General features: G+C 44.3%; 1 non-coding gene across 1 annotated transcript in view; it reads right to left on the bottom strand.

The window, feature by feature from the left end:
- Positions 1–24,978, bottom strand: part of LOC101942209 (uncharacterized) — a 38,632-nt gene that overhangs the window by 3,816 nt on the left and 9,838 nt on the right. The window contains exon 2 of the transcript XR_010599804.1: positions 898–954. This is a non-coding gene — a transcript (uncharacterized LOC101942209). The remainder of the gene's footprint in view (positions 1–897; positions 955–24,978) is intronic.

The following is a 24,978-nucleotide window of genomic DNA, read 5'->3' as shown; positions in this document are numbered from 1 at the left end:
CAGTGCATGCCTCTTTGCTGCTCAGAGCTCTCCCAAGCAGAAGCAATATACATTTGACATCTTCAGTTTCATTGCTGCTCACAGGGTTCTGAATAGCAGCAGTCAAAAGTGACCAGAACCATGTTAACTTGACTCTGATGCTCCTTGGCAAAGCTAAAAGCAACGAATCTGTGCATCTGCCAACTCAACAAAATGACACTGCATTGAGCCTGCATCAGTTTACATTTTGGAGGTTCTCTTCATTTACATTGGAGTTAGAAACATACAAAATAATCTTCAACTCTGCAGAACTTAACAGGACAATCTCTGTACTTGCCTTGTAGATTTGTCACTTAGTCAGCAGATGAATGTATTTTTCAAGCCCTGACAAGACACTCTTTGTCTTGAATTTAAAAAACAAGGAGATGCATTAAGTACTAGACTGCTATTCAGATACTCTCCTGTTTGTCAACACTAACAAGAATATGCATTGATAGGGTCCTCAATTAGCACAATGGCAAACTCCCTTGAAAAGCTGGGCACTCAAAATACATACAGAATATATTTTATGCTACTTACAAAGCCAAAGGCCAATACAGTCATCATGCAAGACAGAAACGGGTTCTACAGAAAATGCATTACTCAAACCAGATCAGAGACTCTGGTGCAGCTACAACCCATGGCGGGCCAATGATGGCTGAAGTCAGGGCAAACTAGTTAGTACAGTGTAGACAAGCCCTTAGTTATAATATAAGCAGTACTGATATAACTTAGAGAATTTTTTCACTTCAAGGTCCCAGAAGCAAAGGCAAGGTTTTCATCCCGAGGCCAAAAGACCAAAAACATCAAGACACTTGATCACGGCCTTGGATAGACCAAGAGACTACTAACACTTGGACCAGAGCTCAAAGAACTTACCATCTCTTATCTTTGAAATTCCATCTAGATTTCTGTATCTGTAGCAGGCAGCAGCCCCTGCAAAATATGAGAGAAGGACATATAGGTCTGTTTCCTGGAAAAGATCCCTTAACTTCTGTGTTTATATAGCTCCAAATCCCTTCTGAGTAGCTCCAACCAAATCAGCTGGTATTGTTTAGCTCTTTTGTTGCTCCCTGCTAAAGGAGTTTGCATCCTTTTGATTCAGGCCACAAATTTAATTACTCCATTAAAGATTCAGGCCAATTCACACACCAGTTCAGTTCAAGTGATTTACCCTTAGATTAAATTTACCCATTCTGTCCCAGTTTAACTCAAAAGAAACTGTAAAAAAAAGAAAAACCACATAAATACATGAGAAAAATCACACCTCCTGCTCCCCACTGGACATATATTTGTCAGTGATAGGGAATGCATGGAAAGCTTCAAATATTTGATGTCATAGTGAGCTGAAGGGAGAATAAAAGGAATTGGTTCATTTTCAGGAACACTTTCCTCTCCACTTCCCTTCCCAAAGGTGTGAAACACTTCTTATATGGATTCTATCCCTAAATGTTTTCATTTCCTCTAGTTAGATTCCCTCAATTTAATGAAACATTAGACGAAAAGTATGCCAGCAATGTTTAGACAGGTGGTGAAGATAGTTGAACTGCAAGGATAGGCTAGGACAGATGGAACTTAGAGCCCCTGCCTCTAGATATCTCCATTCCTCCTATGTCTGCTCTCCCCACAGAGTCCCCTTTTATGTTGAAGATGAAAATAAATATCAAACTTTTGGAAAAATCATTCAGTTATTTGCATCTTTAAATCTTGCACCCTTTCCCCCATGGAAAACCACCTCACACAAATCAAACCTTAGCACCTTAGTTGCTTCTACTAAAATGCACAACAATGAGATAAAGTTGCCATTACAATGGTCATACTAAAATTTCAGTTACCCACCCCACTGAAATGAATGGGGTAATTCACACATCTAGGAGCTATTATTTTAGTCTTTCAATCAGCAATCTTAAAACAGTCTTGCACTTATTAACACTTGAAAGGATATCTCTGAAATCAGAAGGGTGTCCCACAATGCCTGTTCTCACCTCTCTGGCCATTGGCTTGAACTCTACTGCCCTGCTCTCAGGTGACCAACCGTCAGCCCCACCCCATACATTCCTTTGCAAATTTGAAAGTCCCCTTCCTGTTTGCTTGGTGAGGCATGCAGTGGTCTCAGCGCGTCTTTCCAGGTGGCCATGCTTGCTCCATGCAATCCCCCGCTTGGAACAATGCCGAGCAGGGCCGGCTTTAGCAAGAGCGGGGCCCGATTCCTGGGGGCGGGGCTTGCAGCAAGGAATCGAGCCGCGCCGGGAGGACGGGGAGACCCGAGCCGCGCCATGCCGGGGGGGGGAGACCCGAGCCGCGGGGGGGGGGATGGGGAGACCCGGGCCGCGCCGTGGGGGGGGACCCGGGCCACGCCGCGGGGGCTGCGCCGGGGGGGTGGAGGGGGGGAGACCCGAGCCGCGGAAGCCGCGCCGGGGGGGATCCGAGCTGTGAGGACCGGGCTGGGCTGGAGCCGACCCAGGCTGCGCCGCGGGGGCCGCGCCGGAGCCGGGCCACGGGGGCCGGGCTGGAGCCAAGCCGGGCCAGAGCCGCTGGGGCCTGCGGGAACGGGCCGCGCCTCCCCGGAGCCCTTCTCCCGCCCCCACCACCCCAGCTTGCCTTGTGCTGCCGGCCCGCCCCTGCTTCTTTTCAGACTTCCCGCGAATCTCTGATTCGCGGGAGGCAGGGGAGGGGGCGGAGCGTTCAGGGTAGGGGAGAAGGGGGAAGTGAGCTGGGGGCGGGGTGGAGAGCTGCAGCGCGAGGCCCTCTTGGCGCGGGGCCCAATTCAGCCGAATCGGCTGAATCGGCCTAAAGCCGGCCCTGATGCCGAGCTGCTGGACCTCATCAGCATTTGGGGAGTGGAGGCAGTGCAGTCACAGCTGCGCTCCAGCCGTCAGAATTATGATACCTCTGGACAGATTTCTAGATGTATGATAGGAAAGGGCCACGACCGGGACACATTGCAGTGCAGGGTCAAAGTGAAGGAGCTGCGGAATGCCTACCACAAGGGGCGGGAAGCAAACCGCTGCTCCGGTACTGCGCCCACGAGCTGCTGGTTCTACAAAGAGTTGGACACAATACTCGGTGGTAACCCCACCTCCACTGCAAAGTCCGCTGTGGATACTTCGTTGGCTCATGTGCCAGTCGAGAGTGGACCGAGCCAGGAGGAGGGGGATGAAGAGAGGGAGGGGGAACCAGAGGCAGAGGATGACTCGGAGGCCAGAGACGCATGCAGTCAGGAGTTCTTTTCTACCCCGGAGGAGCCTCGCCAGTCACAGCAGTCGGATCTTGACAAAGCGCAAACAGGAGAGGAGGCCCCTGGTAAGTGGATCTGATTTGGGAAGTTGTTGGGGGCAGGAGGGTTGCAGAAAGCAGGCTTGTCTCCCACTTCATGCCTAGTTTGAGCGGCGGAACAGGCTGTTAATACCCTCCCTCACTTCGCAGGAATCTCCCTCAGATCTCCAGGAAACTGTGGAGACACTGGGCAATCAGCTCCCACACATTCCTCGACAAAGCTGCTTTGTTTCTTCCCCATTAACGGTAACTTTCCTGCGCCACTGTGCCGTTACCGGGGGGGGGGGGTCGGAGGGGGGGAGAGAAGAACCATTGCTGCACACAGGTGAACCGCATAGGGGCCAGGGTGGAAGCCGCAGGATTGGAGAAGACCCTCCCTTGATTCCCTGCTAACCCTCAGCAGCGAGATATCTTCCATAATGATCACCTCCTGTGGAAAGTGTGGGGACAGGAATGATCATCAGGCCCCCCCCTCCCCCCACAGTGCTGGCTCTCCCCAAGTGCCCAAGAGCCACATGCCCAGTGTACAGCAGGGTCCGGGAACAATGATTTGCCCTGCCCCTGCGGCTACTCACCATTTAGGGGGTCTTGTAACTTGTGTGTGCTTGCTTGGGTCAGCCAGTTAGTGACAGTCAGGTGTGTGAATACTGGCTGTGTTTTAAAGCACTGAAACAGTGTTGTCTGTGTTGCTTCTGTAAAAGGTTGCATTTAAACTTCACAGAGATGACCTTGGGAGCCCAGCCTCCCTCTTTGTTATCAGCGGCAGCACGGTTGCAAAGAATTAGGAAGTGTCCAAGAAGAACTAAGGCGGATTTTATGCATGAGGTTATGATGCACTCCACCGCTGAGAAAAAGGAATTGAAGAAGGAGTGGTGGGACAGCAAGAAGAGGGAACGAAAGGAGAATGCGGCACACCAGAAAGAAGCCACGGAGCGGCTCTTAACAGTTATGGAGCACCAAGCGGACACACTCCAGGCGATACTAGCTCTTCAAACCGAACAACTCCGCGCCTGCAGCCACTGTTGCAAAACTCTTTCCCATGCGCCCCCTCCACACCACCACCACCACCACCACACTCTTATCAATCTCTTGGCTCCACTCTCTACCCGCAGCATTCCACTCCTCCCTCCTCACAGTCCAGCAGCGTGGACTCCCACTACCCACTGCACTCAACACCCATCCCTCTGCAGTTTGGCTCTGCTGAAGTACAGCACCTGCTGCATCGTACTCCGAAGGAGGTGGTGGATATGATTCCTGGACATACACAAATCTGTAGTTGTCCTGGGACCTCTCCTCCTCTTGAGACCTTCCATTCCCCCTCCCCCTCCCTGCTGATGAATTTTTTTGTTTGACTCTCTCCTCTGGTTGTCTTTCAATAAAATAATTGTGTTTGTTTGAAAGCAGTCTTTAGTCTATTAAGTGAAAGCAAAAAGAGCACTGCAAAGCAACATGCAATTAGGTTAAGTCCCCTTCTTGCATCATGTGCATCACCTCCTAGCATTACAAGCACTGCAATCCTGAGCATAGCAACAAATATTATTGGCTTTCAGCTTCAAATTGCTGTCTCAAATTATCCCTGATCCTTATGGTCCCATGCTGTGCCCCTCTAATAGCCCTGGTCTCCGGCTGTCCAAACTCAGCTTCCAGGCATCAAGCTTCTGTGGTCCAGCCCTGAGTGAAGCTTTCACCCTTCCTTTCACAAATATTATGGAGCGTACAGCACGCGGCTATAAGCATAGGAATATTGTCATTGGTCATTATCCAGCTTCCCATACAGGCATCACCAGCGGGCTTTTAAACGGCCAAATGCACACTCCACAGTCATTCTGCACTTGCTCAGCCTGTTGTTGAACCGCTCCTTGCTGCTGTCAAGTTGCCCAGTGTATGGCTTCATAAGCCACGGCATTAAGGGGTAGGCAGGGTCTCCCAGGATCACAATCGGCATTTCGACTTATAGAATCATAGAATATCAGGGTTGGAAGGGACCTCAAGAGGTCATCTAGTCCAACCACCTGCTCAAAGCAGGACCAATTCCCAACTAAATCATCCCAACCAGGGCTTTGTCAAGACTTCCCCTATGATGATCTTCGGGTCCAGGAAGAAGGTCCCAGCTTGCAGCTTCCTGAACAGGCCAATGTTCTGAAAGATGCGTGCGTCACACACCTTTCTGGACCAGCCTGTGTTCATGTCTGTGAAATGCCCACGGTGATCCACAAGCACCTGGAGAACCATTGAGAAATACCCCTTGAGCTTAATGTACTCGGTGGCCAGGTGGTCTGGTGCCAGAATTAGAATGTGCGTGCCATCTATCGCCCCTCCGCAGTTAGGTAAGCCCATTTCTGCAAAGCCATCTACAATTTCACACATGCTGCCCAGAGTCATGGTCTTTTGAAGCAGGATGCGATTAATGGCCCTGAACACTTCCGTCAACACGACTCCAACGGTTGACTTTCCTCTCCAAACTGGTTAGCGACTGATCGGTAGCAGTCTGGAGTAGCCAGCTTCCACATTGCAATTGCCATGCGCTTTTCCAACGATAGGGCAGCTCTCATTTTCATGTCCTTGCGCCGCAGGGCTGGAGCGAGCTCATCACACAGTCCCATTAATGTGGCTTTCCTCATCCGGAAGTTCTGCAGCCACTGCTCATCATCCCAGACGTGCATCATGATGTGATCCCACCACTCAGTGCTTGTTTCCCCGAGCCCAAAAGCAGCGTTCCACTGTGGTCAGCATCTCCGTGAATGCCACAAGCGTTCTCGTGCCATAACTACTACGTGTGGCAAGATCAATGTCGCACTCCTCTTGCCTTTGTAGTTTAAGGAATAACTACACTGCCACTTGTGACGTGTTGGTCAGTGCAAACAGCATACTGGTCAACAGCTTGGGATCCATTCCTGCAGCCAGAAAGAGGCAAGGCAGGGTGCAAAGTACACAAACCGTTGAAAGATGGTGCCAAATGCGGACAGAAGCACAGGGATTGCTGGGATGTGAAGCAATGCATCACAGGGCATTGGGACAGAACCCAGGATGCCCTGCAACCCCTTCCGCCTTCCCACAAGTCTTAGCGGCAAAAGAGGTGCTCTGAGGGATAGCTACCCAGAGTGCACCGCTCCGAATAGCGCCACAAGTGTGAACACGCTATTGTGCAGGCAGTTGTCAGTGTGAACACACAACAACGGTTTTCCTTTGGCGCTCTCACTTTTCCAGTGTAGACGTGCCCTAAGTGACTATGCAACAGAGGGGATGTACTGCTTTAACCCTAAGTGACTAAGTGACTACAGAAGGTGCAAGGTAGCAAAGAATTAAGCTTTTGTCTTCATTAAGGAAAATATTTACCAAAAAGAAATTCTACTGTTGTTGACACTGCTTGAGCTCCAGCACTGTTAGGTCTTGTCTACAAACAGAAGTTGGGTGGGTTTAACAAAAGATCTGATGTTACACCAATTTAGTTAAACCAATGCAGTTTTGTGGGGGGACACTCCACATCAGTTTAAATCTGGCCTCCCTTGGTTTAGGCTTGCCCCACAGAGTTGCACCAAGCAACTCTGTGGAACATTACACCTTTAATTAAACCGGTGCAATTTTGTGTACAAATGAGGCCTTAGTACCTTAGAGTAGCTCTAACACAGGTGCTGTGGCAGCCATTTTCAGCACTGTGTTGATTAGACTTGCTGTGATACTGAAAATGGCTGCTGGAGCCAGAGAGCTATCTATGCTTGGGCCTCCGAAAGTTGCTCTCACTGGGGAGCTGAAGGATCAGAACCAGTGACAATTAAAAACAAATCCTTAGTTTAGATCAGTGTTTCTCAACTGGTGGGTCAGGACCCCTGGGGAACATGAACGGCTGTCCTGGTGGTCATGAGATCTTGAAAATTTTATTCCAGTCTAAAGCAAAGAAAAATCTTGCTCCCTGCACACCTTTATCTATCAAGCACCAGTATTCTCTATCATTCTCTCAAAACACTTGAACACTTGCACAGATCAATGACATTTTTTACTCTTACTTTTATAGTAAATGTCAGGGGACCGCGTCTTTCTTTTTTAAAACTTCAAATCAGTGATTAGCAACCTGAAAAGATTTAGAAACACGGGTGTTGAGAAAGTTTTAAGGCCCAACTACACACTTTGTATAGGTATAAGTGACAAAACAAAGTGCAAGGCAATGGAAAATAAGACAAGACAATTTGTACGGACCCTATTGATGGGTAAGAGTGAACCTCCTCTCGGTGTTGTAGGTCTTCCCTTCCCAAAGACTAAAGTAGAAAAGATAAATCACCATGGGTGGCAAGGTGGTGAAGTCTTGCACTGAATTAAGAACTCTGCTTTCCTGCAGACTTCAATGAATAGGTCTACACAGCAATTGGGAGGTGTGATTCCCAGCATGGGTAGACAGACTCACGCTAGCTCAGCTTGAGCTAACACACTAAAAACAGCAGTGTGGATATTGCGGCACTCGCTAGCAGTCGCCAGCTCTCGCCAGCCGACTAAGTCCAACCCTCTGGGTTCGAGTTCAGGTGGCTAGTCCGAGCTCTCACTAATGTTGCACCGTCCACATTGCTATTTTTAGCATGAGTCTGTTTACCTGTGCTGAGAATCACACCTCCCAGCTGCAGCGTAGACATACCTGGTAAGATTTTTGTTTTAGATCATCATATAGAAGAGAACCCAACAGAATGAAAACGAAGTGTTAAAAATGGGCTCAATCTTGCGTTTCCAAAGCATGATTTCAATGAGAGTTACATGTGCTAGCATCACCGGACTTGCATGTTGGGTGGTCCATTTCTCATACAAGTGAAAGACATGTCAGACACTGCCTTTCTAGCTGGGGCATGTCATTGTCACCTATCACTTGCCTCTGACTTTGCTGATATGAATGCACCATGCCAGAGAGTAATGCAATTCTTGCCGCTTCCTTTTGGAATCTGTTTACCAAGTCATGTTTACTGTCAGCAAAGAGTCCTCCATAGGAGTCATGTCTCATTAACTTATATGTCTGATATATAACGTACCTGGTCTATCTTTTTCTGGAAAGAACCACTTAAATATTTATGCTCCGAGTGCCTGGTATTGCTTTGAAAAGCAGTTATGCTTCAGATACTGCTTTGCAAAAGCAGCCTAATTTCAAATAGCATATTTAACTAGGACCTTATTCTGTGTTTGGCAAGAACAATAAGGTACAAAGAATGAAATACTAGAGTGTGGCAGCAGCACCACTATAATTAAGACTGGAACTAGCTCATTAACAGCTGATTTTTCTAAAGCTCTACAATCTACAGGCTCTCTCCGACTGTCTTGGAAAATGAAGTACATTTTGAGGGTCTGATGTAGGATCAGTGGTCCAAATTGGAGGTTGTTAGAGCAACTGGTTCCTGAGATGCAGCCCCCCAAAAATCTAAGTGTATGAATTCCAAGTGAGCCCACGTACTATGGCTCTGATCATTCCCAAACTTACCACACCAGCTTGAGACTGATCTCAGCTAGTGTCCATCAACCACTGTCCCTTTGGGGGAGCAATATTTAAAAAGTTATGCAGGGTAAAAGTTACATCTCACAGTGTGGCTCTGATCAACTTGATAAACCAGAATTTGCACATGTGCAACATGAGTTCTGTCAGGACAGCTTTGCAGGCAGCCTGGAATTAAGGTAGCGGTCTAGGACTGAATCTAAGCAGCACCTATCTGTGAGAGAGTGAGCTTTTTAGGAGTATGAGTTATACATATTACTTGCTTTCTGCCTGCATTCTATAGGGTCTCCTTCTGGAAGTTTTGTCCTGAGAACAAAGCTTAAACTCTGGTAAAAGCTGATACTTCAAAGTGCTCCAATATCCACATGAATACCCAGATTTTACTTTTGAAGTATTGTTAAGGAAAATTGCATTAATTAACAGATGGAGGATGAAAGTCTGGTAAACAGCAGCATAATGTAATCATGACATGCTCCTCACCCATTTCCTGAAGAATAGGACTGAATGGGATAAGAGGAAAGCAAGTAGTTGTGTCTCATCTATATTAACAGGAAAAGTCATTAAGTTGCCAAATCAGGTTATTATAAGTGACTTTTGGCTTGTTTTTGTGGCATGGGGCAGTTGTTTTTTTGCAGTCATGTGGCCTGCATTTTTTCCTGCTTGCCTGTGGGGAAGCTTAAAAACAAAACAACAACCCACCAAACAAACAAACTGCCCCTGCCCCCCTTTTTTTGAGGTTTTCACAAGTTTTTTGGGCCAATCAGGGCTTGGTTTTAGGTGGTGCTCTGGCACAGGTCCCAAAAACTCTGCAAAGGTCTCTCTCACATGGGAAGGAACATGGGGCCTCACAGAGACAGTCCCACAAATTCTAGAAACTTCTGTGATGGCATCAGCCTTTCAGTGCTGCTTCTTTGGTCCAAGCTGCAAGAAATTCATGTGGCCAACTGGGGAAAAATACCATGGAGTGACTGGGATGGAGTCGCCCTGGATCCACCAGATACCTTCCGGCTGCAGAGTACACTTAGGTTTTGATTTATACTGCAGCAGTCACTAAAAATTTCCACACATTGCTCTGACAGAACATTTCTAAAACTGATCTATAACGCTCCTACTAGATTAATCTTGTGCCTCTTTTAAGCATAAACTGCCAAGAATAATCATGCCAAGTTGGGCAGACGCATAACTTGAGGAACAAATATTCCCTGTGAATTAGAACAAGAACAAAAAACATAAACTTTCATTTTTAATCCAAGGCAGAATTTGAACCTGAAGGTGAAAGACTCACACAGTAGCCCACTGTAGGTAACCCCTCTGATATCAGATTAATTGTATTTTTTCTTTCATGTCCTCCTCCACCGCACACATTCTATGATTCTTTGTTCATACAGAAAAATTTACTTAATAAAGTCAACAAAAATCTTTCCAGAGGATACCTTTTAAATGTCATTATATATAAACTAGATTTATTGGATAATTAATAATATTCTTCAATGTGTGTGTGTGTCTCTCTCACACACACAGATTAATAAGGACTCTGGATAGTTGTTGAATCTTCTTTTCCAGAACCCAGCGAAATTTTTGGAAAATACTGTGGGATTTACTTTTATGTAAATTTACTCAAAATACAAGAATACTGATCATTTGGTATTTTTGAGTAGTTTTAAATTAATTTGATTTATTTACCTTAAAAAAATAAAAAAATCATTCTCCAATCTTCAGCTTTTTATTACCCACATGAGAGTGCAACATTCACCCTTCTATAGAGACGGTCTAATCCTCCCATATCACCTGTTTCCCTCAGAGTCCAATGTTGAGGATCAAACAAAATTAAATATTTAATAAAAAAAATGAAATTATAGGCATTTCTAAAGCCTGCAGCTGTATTCTCGTAGAATGCCCTTTCAAACAATTCAAAACACTCTGAATAAAGCACATTAGAAGTAAAGCTTTTATTAGCAGCACAGCAGTTAACATTTATACAACATTCACTGGATTTCAAAATTAACCCTCATAAATTCACACCTCTCAAAGCTACTGTTTCAGTGAGTTTATCAACTCAGGAAGTCAGCATTTCAGTGGGTCACATCTGGAAAAATTTCTACGTGAACAGAAAGACTAAAAACCTCATTTTAAAATGAAAGCTAAACTTGCAATATACAAATACTGAGAATACCAAAAATCCAGAGAGACCCTTAATCTGCACTATAGTTTGGCTCTTCCAACATGTGCACTTCCAGTGTCTTTACTTCTTATTTCAGTAATACGTATAGACTGGTGTGTTTTTATTGCTTGATTAAACCAACCTTAACACTATTCTGGTGGAATGCCCTTCATACTTGAGGATATTTACTTCTCCCATGTGGGAGAAGATATGAAAAGCTTTCTTGTGTGTTTTTTTCCACGTATTGGAGCACTGCTGTTGGACTTCCCATTATAAATCCCTAATTTCATAATTGCTTAGCAATAATCATTTGCTCCCTGATGAAACTTGGCATACAAAGTCTCAGGGCACAAAAAATGTTTTATCAATTTTGAAACCACCTTAGTTCACATTAAATATTGTACATTGCACAGTGCTAAAGTAACAAGTGTCTCTTAACAGGAAATACATTGTATGCTCTAGTTTCCCTAAGTATTTTGTTAGTATGTTTTACAATTAAATGTTAGGTGTAAATAATGTTAGGGTCAGCAGCTGCTTCTCAACTACTGTACACACAGGGACACTTTTCCAAACTCATTTTGCTAGCTTGAAAGACCAATGTAGTTCCTTTGGGGTCCTTAGGCCCATTTTTGATCTCACTCAGTTAGAAGTAACTGTTGAAACAAATGGAATTACATCAACGTACAATTGGTGTAAGTGAAATCAAAATCACACCTCGCTTTCCCTTCACTCCAATTAAAGCAGGCTGGACCCTTAATATGTTGATGTATTATATGTAACTCCACATCATCCAGTGCACTCTTGCAAAAGCAAAGAATAATTTTAATGTCACTGCTGCTCCTGCAAGTAGTGGGCCTGGTCCTCTTACACCATTTTAACTCTAGTGTCTTGGATGGAGTTTTTCCTGACTCCCCCAAGGATAATGACATTACAAGTGTGTTCCCAAGAGGAGCAGTGCAGTGACTGACTGAGCATGCATCAATTTACCATGTGCCTACAAGGGGGTGCTACAGACAACAGCAGAAGCACAGACACAATCCATACAGACAGGTTTGTCCTACAGGAAAGAGGGAAAATTTGGCATATTTTATAGAATCATCAATTCCAAGGCCAGAAGGGACTATTGTGATCATTCAGTCTGACCTCCTGTATAGCACAGGCCATAGAGCTTGACCAAAATAATTCCCACAGCAGATCTTTTAGAGAAACATCCAATCTTGATTTAAAAATTGTTGGTGGTGAAGAATCAACCACGACCCTTAGGAATTTGTTCCAATGGTTAATTACTCTCTGTAAAAAATTTACACTTTATTTCCTGTCTGAATTTGTCTAGCTTCAACGTCCAGCCATTGGATTGTGTTTTTCTGCTAGACTGAAGAACCCATTAGTAAATATTTGCTCCCCATGTAGATACTTATAGATTGTAATCAAATCACCCCATAACCTCCTCTTTGCTAAACTAAATAGATTGAGCTCTTTGACACTGTCACCATAAGGCAGGGGTGGGCAAAATACGGCTTGTGGGCCAGATCTGGCCCATCAGGGCTTTGGATCCAACCCAATGGATTGCCACCCCAATGGCGCCGCGGGCTCTGCGCCGCTCCCGGAAACAGCCGGCACCACGTCCCTGTGGTCCCTGGGGGAGGGGAGGGCGTAGAGGGCTCTGTGCACTGCCCTCGCCTGCAGGCACCACCCCCCGCAGCTCCCATTGGCCGGGAATGGGGAACTGTGGCTAATGGGAGTTTCGGGGGAGGTACCCACAGGCGAGGGCACTGCACGGAGCCCTCTGCCTCTCCCTCCCCAGGGGCCGCAAGGACGTGGTGCCGGCCACTTCCAGGAGCGGCGCAGGGCCAGGAGAGGCAGGGAGCCTGTCCTGGCCCCGGTGCGTGCCGCTGCCACCCCAGAGCGGCTCCACGTAAGCAGCGCCGGGCCGGAGCCCACACCCCAAATCCCTCCTGCAACCCGCACCCCAACCCCCTGCTGCACCCCAACCCTGAGCCCCCTCCTGCACCCTTTGCCCTGACCTCCTTCTTGCACACTGCACCCCCTCCCACACCCTGCACTCCCTACCGCACCCTAACCCCCTGCCCCTCCTTCCTGCACACTGCACCCCCTCCCACACCCTGCACTCCCTACCGCACCCTAACCCCCTGCCCCAGCCCTACATGCATGCAGGGCCATGAAATTTCCCCACCAGATGTGGCCCTTGAGCCAAAAAGTTTGCCCACCCCTGCTATAAGACATGTTTTTAATCTTTTAAATCATTCTCGTAGCTTTTCTCTGAACCTTTCCCTTTTTGTATTGCAGACGCCAGAACTGGACACTGTATTCAAGTAATATTTACACCAGAGCCAATTACAGAGGTAAAATAGCCTCTCTATTCCTACTTAAGAGTCCCTTCTTCATGCAAAGGATTTCATTAGCCCTTTTGACTACAGTGTCAGACAAAGCTCATGTTCAGCTGATTATCCACTCCGACCCCCAAATCTTTTTCAGAATCCTATGCAAAATTTCAGTCTTATACAAAATTAAAACCTGTGACCTTCAAACTCTGGATCTGGTCTACACCTACACCGTCACTCACATATAATACCCTCTTTAAAAATGTCCCTACTCTTCCTGTCATCCGGCACTTTCCTTTGCTCCTGCAGTTTCAAGACAGAGCTTAGCTCTAACCTCATCAGAAGACTGAGCCTTTTGTCGAACTGAATTAGTGCAAAATTCAAAACAGCAACAGTATCCGATGTGAAAAACCAGAAGATTTGTACCAGAATTTGTTTCCACAATGAATATTATGACTAATGTTAAAGAATATCCTGTAGTTTTAAATATTTTATATTTAGACAGACTTCTACTGTTTTGGGGAAAGTAGGACGTTTAGGAAGCTGTCCTTAAGACATTTCACAGTGCATAAATAACTCTGAGGAGAATAAGGTCTCTGTTCAGCTACTGCACAGCAGAACTAACCAGCAACATAAGTGCAGTCCATGGTATTCCATCTTAATCATCATTCCCATAATCTATTAATATTAAGAGTTAGTAATTCAGTAATTGAGTTATTTCTGCACTACAAGTCGGGATTCTAGGCAGAGCTATTCCCCTCCCTACCCCTTTCCCCTCCCCTTTAAGGCATTAAAATGCCCAGTGTTTCAAAGATTTACCATACACCAACTAACCAGGTCAGTAAGAAAAATAAGGGGAGGCCAGCAGCAAAGCTGAGAGAGGCAATGCCTTTGTGAGACGCTCAACTAACATTCCACTTCCTTTCCTGGTGGTGGAAATCCCAGCAACTTCTCCTTCGAGGAACTTGCTCAGAAACTCTAGCTTCAGTACAACAGTTAAGTCCCTGATATATTTTGAAGTCATTATTTTAAAACTGAAACTTAAGACTAGGCTGCCAGGAGCTGCAGAGCCTCATTGGCAGCGAACAGAGAAAGGGGCTAGGCAACAGAACAAAGCAACCAGAGGAGAGGGGATTTCCTCTTTAGTCTTCAGCTTCAGAGAAACAAGAGAGGAGAATGTCTCCTGCTCTGATGCCTTCCACCAAGTTCCCTTCTGATCATACCTACCCCCAGCTGAACCCCTATTCTCCCCATGCTGCTGAACACCTTTTGAAGTCTGCAGGATGGTGGCTCTGACTGCCCAGCCATTAGGAGATACGAGTGTAAAGAGTGTGTGGCTACATGGAGCAAGGGGCTTGAGTGAGAAAAGATTGGGGAGTATTTCCTCCCTTCTTGTTGACATCCTGATGTCTGCAGTGAGAATTCCCAGTGCACCTCAGAGTGGCTCGTCAGCCCCTCTCCTTCCCTGGGGAGGCTCGCTGAGGGCAACCCCTCCTTTGGGGGCCTTCACTCACAGAGGTGGCCCTCAACTTGCATTCGTACAATATTCAGCAGCCTTTGAGAAGTCTGTTTAGACTTGGCGGGGCTGACAAGCTTATTTAGGTTCATCAGGCTCTGAAGGGAAACATAAGGCTGCACACATTTAGAGGGAAGCCCGAATGAGCTGCCCTTAGCTGTGAGGGGACCCCAATGAGTCTTAAGATTCACGAGGGAGGAAAGGAAGGTTTGCGTTGGGGTACGACAAACAATGAGCTTCTTAAGGATTTAAGGGTGATGCTATCTTAGGGCTTATGCCTTTACCCATGTGGAGCCCTCAACTCCTGCACACTTCCAAAGGTTGGAATCACCACATGGGCTTCAAGAGGTCTGCAGGCAGAAAGGATGGAAACAGTCACTGATGTGTTGCTCCCTCTCCCAGCTATTATGATCATTCTATTCATCCCTCTGCCTCCTACAGATCTCCTGAGATCAAAGGAGGAAACCCCCATCCAGCCCATGTCTACATGAAAGGTGCTACCCTCTTGCAGAACACAGGAAACCAGCAGGAAAGAAAGCAAGTGTCCCTGCTCTCTCCCTAACTCAAGTCCACTTTTCTTCCTAGTCCCATGTTAAGGCTATTTACAGGGATAAAGGAAATTTAAGGCAAAAACAAAAACAAACAATCCTTTTTAGGGTAAGTTTACGGTGGAGAGTACATATCAGTAATTTAAGGATTTTAATACACACACACACACACACACACACACACACACACACTACAGTCATCAAGAAAAATGACCAACATCCCTCCCACCCCATCCATTAGAAAGGTCTGGAAATCTAGAGCAAAGTTTCAACTTGCAAGAAACAAAAGTATCTGAATGCATGGAGGAAATTCACAGTTAAGGTACTTATACAACCAACGCTGTCCCCACAGTGATAACTTAAGGAAATCCATAACAAAGAGTTTGATCTCACCAGTGACCACAGAACATTAATCTTTACTATAGGGAGGGTTGTGCTGACACAGGCCTTGTCTACACTGGCAAGTTTCTGCACAGTAAAGCAGCTTTCTGCGGTGTAACTCTCGGTGTACACACTGCCAAGCCACTTAGTGCACAGAAACGATGCAGTTGCAGCACTGTAAAAATAAATAAATAAAATAAATACCTACACCCACACCCCCTGACGAGAGGCATACAGCTTTCCGCGCCGGAGGTACAGCACTGCGGTGCCAGTGTAGACACCCTGGTCGATTACAGCACTGCAATTGGCCTCCGGAAGATATCCCACAATGCTTGTTCTTGCCTGTCATCAGTTTGAAGTCTACTGCCCTGCCCTCAGGTGACCAACCGTGAGCCCCGCCCCTTAAATTCCTTGGGAATTTTGAAAGTCCCCTTCCTGTTTGCTCGGTGACGTGTGCAGTGGTCTCAGCGCATCTTTCCAGGTGACCATGCCTGCTCCACGCACCAGGCGATCCCCCGCTTGGAGCAATGCTGAGCTGCTGGACCTCATCAGCATTTGGGGAGAGGAGACTGTCCAGGTCCAGCTGCAGGAATTATTATACCTACGACAGATTTCACGATGCATGACAGAAAGGGGCCATGCCAAGGACACACTGCAATGCAGGGTCAAAGTGAAGGAGCTGCGGAATGCCTACCATAAAGCGTGGGAGGTAAGCCACCGCTCCGGTGCTGCGCCCACGAACTGCTGGTTCTACAAAAAGCTGGACACGATACTGCGAAGGCCACTGTGGATATTTCGGTGGCTCCAGGTGCTAATAGCACTGCAAACCGAGCAGCTCCACGCCCGCCCTCCTCTGCAACTGCTGTCGCAAAAAACTCTTTCCTATATGCCCCCCAGACACCATCAACACACTCTTATCAACCTCCTGACTCCAGTCTGTACCCACTGCATTCCACTCCTGCCCTGTCACAGTCCTGCTCTGCAGACTCCCAGTACCCACTGCACTCTACACCCATCCCTCTGCAGTTTAGTCCTGCTGAAATACAGTACCTGCTGCACTGTACTCCAAAGGACAAGATTGCATAGGATACCTGGACATACACAAATCTTTAACCCCACCTCCTCCCTTCCCCCACAGTGCTGATGTGTTTTTTTTTGTTTGTCTCTCACCTCCGGTTGTTGTTTTTTAATAAAAGAATTGTTTTGGTTTGAAAGCAATCTTTATTCCATTAATTGAAAGGAAACAGAGCCCTGCAAAGCAACAAGCAATTGTCTTAAACCTTCATAGTCCATGGTCTGCACCAATCATCTCCTAGCATTACAAGCACTGCACTCCCGAGCATAGTAACAAATATTAGTGACTTTTTGCTTCAAATTGCAGCCTCAAGGCATCCCTGATCCTCATGGCCCTGCGCTGCGCCCCTCTAACAGCCCTGGTTTCTGGCTGTTCAAATTCAGCCTCCAGGCACTGAGCCTCAGTGGTCCAGCCCTGAGTGAAGCTTTCAGCCTTCCCTTCACAAATATTATGGAGTGTATAGCATGCGGCTTAAAAGAACTAAAAAAGAGCCACTGTGGCTTAACAACCATGTAAAGAAGCAGTGAGAGATAAAAAGGCATCTTTTAAAAAGTGGAAGTCAAATCCTAGTGAGGTAAATAGAAAGGAGCATAAACACTGCCAAATTAAGTGTAAAAATGTAATAAGAAAACCCAAAAAGGAGTTTGAAGAACAGCTAGCCAAAAACTCAAAAGGTAACAACAAAATGTTTAAGTACATCAGAAGCAGGAAGCCTGCTAAACAACCAGTGGGGCCCCTGGACAATCGAGATAAAAAAGGAGCACTTAAAGACAATAAAGTCATTGTGGAGAAACTAAATGAATTCTTTGCTTCAGTCTTCAAGGTTGAGGATGTTAGGGAGATTCCCAAACCTGAGTCGTCCTTTATAGGTGATAAATCTGAGGAATTGTCACAGATTGAAGTGTCACTAGAGATGGTTTTGGAATTAATTGATAAACTTAACAGTAACAAGTCACCGGGACCAGATGGCATTCACCCAAGAGTTCTAAAAGAACTCAAATGTGAAATTGCGGAACTATTAACTATGGTTTGTAACCGGTCCTTCAAATCAGCTTCTGTACCCAATGACTGGAAGATAGCTAATGTAACAACAATATTTAAAAAGGGCTCTAGAGGTGATCCCGGCAATTACAAACCGGTTAGTCTAACGTCAGTACCAGGCAAATTAGTTGAAATGATAGTAAAGAATAAAACTGTCAGACACATAGAAGAACATAAATTGTTGAGCAAAAGTCAACATGGTTTCTATAAAGGCAAATCATGTCTTACTAATCTATTAGAGTATCAGAGGGGTAGCCGTGTTAGTCTGAATCTGTAAAAAGCAACAGAGGGTCCTGTTTCAGATGCATCTGAAGAAGTGAGGTTCTTACTCACGAACGCTTATGCTCCCAATACTTCTGTTAGTCTTAAAGGTGCCACAGGACCCTCTGTTGCTTTAATCTATTAGAGTTCTTTGAAGGGGTCAAACAAACTTGGGGACCAGGGGGCTCAAGTGGACATTGTGTACTTAGATTTCCAGAAAGCCTTTGACAAGGTCCCTCACTAAAGGCTCTTACGTAAACTAAGTTGTGATGGGATAAGAGGGAAGATCCTTTCATGGATTGAGAACTGGTTAAAAGACAGGGAACAAAGGGTAGGAATAAATGGTAAATTTTCAGAATGGAGAGGGGTAACTAGTGGTGTTCCCCAAGCGTCAGTCCTAGGACCAATCCTATTCAACTTATTCATAAATGATCTGGAGAAAGGGGTAAACAGTGAGGTGGCAAAATTTGTAGACGATACTAAGCTGCTCAAGATAGTTAAGACCAAAGCAGACTGAAGAACTTCAAAAAGATCTCACAAAACTAAGTGATTGGGCAACAAAGTTGCCAATGAAATTTAATGTGGATAAATGTAAAGTAATGCACATTGGAAAAAATAACCCCAATTATACATACAATATGATGGGGCTAATTTAGCTACAACTAATCAGGAAAGAGATCTTGGGAGTCTTCGTGGATAGTTCTCTGAAGATGTCCATGCAGTGTGCAGCAGCAGTCAGAAAAGCAAACCGGATGTTAGGAATCATTCAATAAGGGATAGAGAATAAGACGGAGAATACCTTATTGCCCTTATATAAATCCATGGTACAGATGTGGTCTCCTCATCTCAAAAAAAGATATTCTGGCATTAGAAAAGGTTCAGAGATGGGCAACTAAAATGATTAGGGGTTTGGAACGGGTTCAATATGAGGAGAGATTAAAGAGGCTAGGACTTTTCAGCTTGGAAAAGAGGAGAATAAGGGGGGATATGACAAAAGTATATAAAATCATGAGTGGTGTGGAGAAAGTGAATAAGGAAAAATTATTTACTTGTTCCCATAATATAAGAACTAGGGGCCACCAAATGAAATAATTGGGATAATTTGAGCTAAAATGGTTGAGCCATTTCTGGTATTTGCTTCAGGTTGGGGGACTATCTAAGCCAACACATCATCAAGGATCTATAACCTGTCCTGAAGGACGATCCCTCACTCTCACAGACCTTGAGAGACAGGCCAGTCCTTGCTTACAGACAGCCCCCCCCAACCTGAAGCAAATACTCACCAGCAACTACACACCACACAACAAAAACACTAACCCAGGAACCAATCCCTGTAACAAACCCCGCTGCCAACTCTGTCTGCATATCTATTCAAGGGACACTATCATAAGACCTAACCACATCAGCCACCAGGGGCTCGTTCACCTGCACATCTACCAATGTGATATATGCCATCATGTGCCAGCAATGCCCCTCAGCCATGTACATTGGCCAAACCGGACAGTCTCTACGCAAAAGAATAAATGGACACAAATCAGACATCAAGAATTGTAACGTTCAAAAATCAGTGGGAGAACACTTCAATCTCCCTGGTCACTCAATAACAGACCTGAAAGTGGCAATTCGTCAACAAAAACCCCCTCAAAAACAGACTCTAACAAGAAACTGCAGAACTGGAATTAATTTGCAAACTGGAAACCGTCAAATTAGGTCTGAATAAAGACTGGGAGTGGATGGGTCACTACAAAAAGTAATTTTCCCCTCTGCCGATACTCACATCTTCTTGTCAACTGTTGGAAATGAGCAACGTCCACCTTGATTGCATTGGCCTCGTTAGCACTACAAAAGTAATTTTCCCTCTCTTGATATTCACCCCTTCTTGTCAACTGTTGAAAATAGGCCACTTCCACCTTAATTGAATTAACCTCGTTAGCACTGACCCTCCACTTGGTAAGGCAACTCCCATCTTTTCATGTGCTGTAATATTTATACTGCTTTCTGTGTTTTTTCACTCCATGTATCTGATGAAGTGGGTTTTAGCCCACAAAAGCTTACGCCCAAATAACTTTGTTAGTCTCTAAGATGCCACAAGGACTCCTCCTTGTTTTTGCTGATACAGACTAGCACAGCTACCACTCTGAAATATATCATTAATGTGATCATGCATACACATAAGGAGGCCAAATTAAGGCTGCACAGACAACCTTAATTCTGACATTGGCTACCCCTGAGTTAGGAAATTATTTTTTGTCCAGATCCAAACTTTTTGGTCAAGCCTTAGGTATAGTCAAGGACCAGACTCCAGAGAAACATTTTTCACACTGCAATAAGTCTACACTACAAAATAAAGTCAACTTAAGTTAGATCGACATACAGCCACTGCAGTAATTATTATGGTTTTTCATGTCCACACTACGCCCCCTCTATCAGCGGTGCATGTCCTCACAAACTTAACTGACAGTGTGGGGCACTCGCAGCCAAGAGCCCTGCCACCCCATGGCTCAGGTGGTCAGCCCTGCCTATACATCACCTGTTGCTGCCTTTGACAGTCCAAGTTGTCAGCTGTAGGGCTGAGAGCTCGGGCATTTAAAGGCAGAAACAAGCAATGTTAACATAAGTAAATAGGGTTGTCAAGTGATTAAAAAAAAAAATTGCATTTAATTGTGCGATTTAAAAAATTAATTGCGATTAATCGCACCGTTAAAGAATAATAGAATACCATTTATTTAAATATTTTTGGATGTATTCTACATTTTCAAATATATTGCTTTCAATTACCACAAAGAATACAAAGTGTACAGTGCTCACTTTATACTATTTTTTATTACAAATATTTGCACAGTAAAAAACAAAAGATATAATATTTTTCAATTCACTTAATACAAATAATGTAGTGCAATCTCTTTGTAAGTTCAACTTTCATGATAAATGTAGAATTATGTACAAAAAATAACTGCACTTAAAAATAAAACAATGTAAAACTTTAGAGCCTAAAAGTTGACTCAGTCCTACTTCTTGTTCAGCCAATTGCTCAGACAAACAAGTTTGTTTACATGTGCAGGAGATAATGCTGCCCGCTTCTTGTTTGCGCTAAAGATTCATATGTCCCTTGATCTTCAAACACCATTCCAGAGAACGTGCGTCCATGCTGATGATGGGTTCTACTCGATAACGATCCAAAGCACTGCAAACCGATGCATGTTTATTTTCATCATCTGAGTCAGATGCCACCAGCAGAAGGTTAATTTTCTTTTTTGGTCATTCAGCTCTGTAGTTTCCGCATCGGAGTGTTGTTCTTTTAAGAAATCTGAAAGCATGCTCCAAACCTCGTCCCTCTCAGATTTTTGGAAGGCACTTCAGATTCTTAAACTTTGGTTCGAGTGCTATAGCTATCTTTAGAAATCTCAGATTGGTACCTTCTTTGTGTTTTTGTCAAATCTGAAGTGAAAGTGTTCTTAAAACGAAGAACATGTGCTGGGTCACCATCCAAGATTGCTATAACATGAAATATATGGCAGAATGAGGGTAAAACACAGAGCAGGAGTCATACACTTCTCCCCCAAGGAGTTCTGTCACAAACGTAATTAATGCATTTTATTTTAAAATGAGTGTCTTCAACATGGAAGTATGTCCTCTGGAATGGTGGCCGAAACATGAAGGAGCATATGAATACGTGCCAGATATGCTAAACAAATACCTTGCAATACAAAAGTGCCATGCAAACGTCTGTTCTCACTTTCAGGTGACACTGTAAATAAGAAGCGGGCAGCATTATGTCCCGTAGATGTAAGCAAACTTGTTTGTCGTAGCGAGTGGCTGAACAAGATGTAGGACTGAGTGGACGTGTAGGCTCTAAAGTTTTGTTTGGTTCTTGAGTGCAATTATGTAACAAAACAAACGAACAAAAAAAAAATCTACATTTGTAAGTTTCACTTTCACAATAAAGAAATTGCACTTAGGTACTTGCATGAGGTGAATTGAAAACTATTTGTTTATCATTTTTATAATAAAAATGATAATATAAAGTGAGCACTGTACACTTTGTATTCTGTGTTGTAACTGAAAATCAATGTATTTGAAAAAGTAGAAAAACATCCAAAATATTTATTAAATATCAACTGATATTCTATTGTTTAACAGTGTGCTTAAAAGTGCAATTAACAGTAATTAAATTTTTTTTGAGTTAATAGTGTGAGTAAACTGCGATTAATTGACAGCCCTATAGGTAAATAAAAAGATTTCACGGTCCCTTCAAAAGCATCTGGCGGTCTGGATTTGGTCCACGATCCGCCCATTGACTATCCCTGTCCTAATTTATGAGCGTTTGACTTTGCCACTTTAACATTCTTTGAATGTAGTCCACACACACACACACACACACACACACACACACACACACACAGTTAATACTGATGTAATAACAGCTAGAATGCTAGGATTTTTCTTTTGCAGTACTACAGGAGGAAGTTGTAACAATACTTGTAGAGTGTTGCAGTCTTTCCCTGCAAATGTGAAGTATGGGGTGGGTGGGAGGAGGCGAGAGAACGAGATATTTAAATCCTTGTTTAGTGTGCAGAATTGGGCCCTAAAACATATTTCTTTCCTTAGACATTGTTCAGCTGCATACAGATTCTCTTTTCATATTTTCCGTGAATTTTTCAAACACAATTCAAAGATTTAAATTTCAATGGATATGTTTTCTGCTAGGCAAAGGCATTACTGAAAGTATTTAAAATTATGAAAACACTGTTTCAGATTTAGTACATGCCACTCCACAATTTCCTTCAAAGTCTCCTTCAAAGACTCCTGCAAAGTCACAAAAGTAGCGTCCTGGCATTCCAGCGGCTATTTCAATGCCAACATTAACATTAGGAAATGCGTATAGTCTTCTGCCAACGTAGAACCCTAGAGTAGTTTCAAGGTAAGATGATATACAGAAGTCTTGAAGTCAATAAAAATAAATTTTTACTTTTTTATTATTTAACATTAGACAAAAGATGGCTGTTTGCAATAAAACTACTAGTTTTGCACTGGTTTATCCTGTTTGTTGATTTTCATCTCCTAAGCAGATCCTTTTAGATCCATTAGTACTTTTGATATTGTAGGCCAGAGGTGGTTGAGTAATAACTGTCAAATAATTGTTTAACAAAGAATGTTGCAACTTTTTAGAATGAAATTAAAGTGAATTTTGTTTTTTAATTGACCACCCAACTCTACCATTAAATCTGTGCTTTTGTTGATGTGGCTGTGGACCCTAGGCACAAGTGAACTGAGGCGGCGTAGGAGATTCCAGGGACAGGTCTAGGGTCTTCGGTACTTAGTTTTAAGGCACTGCCCCTCAAATGCATATTGCTCATGTACTGTATGTCAGTGAAGGTGTATCAAATCCTGCCAACTGGGAAAGGTGCATATAGGAACATAGTATTGCCATAAAACCAGTGCTCTGTCTAGTCTCCGACAATGGACTCTTCTGTTCACCCTATCTAGCCTCTCTATAGCATTCATTTTGTATGCCTTTAAAAAGGAAACCAATATTTGCTATATCTCTTTTAGGTGGGATGACAGAATTGAACACTGCACTCCAGGTAAGGGAGTACCCACTGATTTATAGAACATCATTATAATATTTTAAACATTGTTTTCCATTCCATTCCTTATCTATACCAGGGGTTCCCAAACTTGATTCGCGGCTTGTTCAGAGTAAGCCCCTGGTGGGCCGTGAGATGCTTTGTTTACCCGAGCATCCGCAGGTACGGCCGCTCGCAGCTCCCAGTGGCCGTGGTTCGCCGTTCCCAGCCAATGGGAGCTGTGGGAAGTGGTGGCCCGGCCTGCGCCGCTTCCCGCAGCTCCCATTGGCTGGGAACTGCGAACCACGGCCACTGGGAGCTGCGAGCGGCAGTACTTGTGGACGCTCGGGTAAACAAAGCATCTCATGGCCCACAGGGGCTTATCCTGAACAAGCCACGAACCAAGTTTGGGAACCCCTGATCTACACATACATCACTGAAAGATGTTGCCAAACTGCAGGAAGTGTCTTTGGTCACAATGTATCATACCCTCTTGAATTGTGGTTATTCTTCCAGGGTCCTATTCCAAAAAGCCATGAGCAAACAGGCGGCCAAGTTAAATTGATCAAAGGTAGTAAACTTTTGCATCAATCCTCTGCAAGCTGGAATATACAAGTGCCTGACATGTAGGACAAACAATCACATTATCCTCTCAGTGTCACTTGTGTTCTGGTCATCCAATTTTCTCATTGTTTAATAAGTGTCAGGGCCAAGAGCAAACAATCTAAAGGCCAAAAGAGCTGGAAAAAAGACAAAAGGTAGGGGCTGTCAAAAGGAACTTAACATAGTTAAACATATCTGTACATATAAAATTGCACCAATAGCCCTTCTCTCTTACTATATGGGGCACGCACACAAGAGCGGAGATAACTTTTCTTCACAAAGATACGCATAATCAAGGATGGAGACAGAGCTATCTGAGGGTATATTATGCCTTTCTCCTCCCCCATCCCCCCCAACTTCCATGACTAGGCACTGCTGTATTTAAAAAAAACTAAGGGCAGAATCTGGTGGCATTTCCCCCTCCCCGATATATGCAGCTTTTGTTTTCTTAGGCTTTTTGTTTTTAATTCCTTGTGATTACATTAACCGGTATCTTAATTCTCTCAACAAACCCAGCCAGATTTGTATTCACATTTAGAACATTATCATCATGGTTGGTTCAATGCCATCATACAGGTTTTGTAAAATTAAGAAGATTTATACTGGTACAGATATAGTCTGAAACGGAAAAGGAAGAGGTCAATAATGTATAGTTGTTATACAAGACAGAAATAGAGTCCTATGGTTGGGAGACATTTTATAGAAAAATTCAACAACACTGTAAT

The sequence above is a fragment of the Chrysemys picta genome, chromosome 3 (genome assembly GCF_011386835.1).
Source record: "Chrysemys picta bellii isolate R12L10 chromosome 3, ASM1138683v2, whole genome shotgun sequence".
Lineage (NCBI taxonomy): Eukaryota > Metazoa > Chordata > Testudines > Emydidae > Chrysemys > Chrysemys picta.
This window is presented reverse-complemented; position numbering and strand designations above follow the sequence as displayed.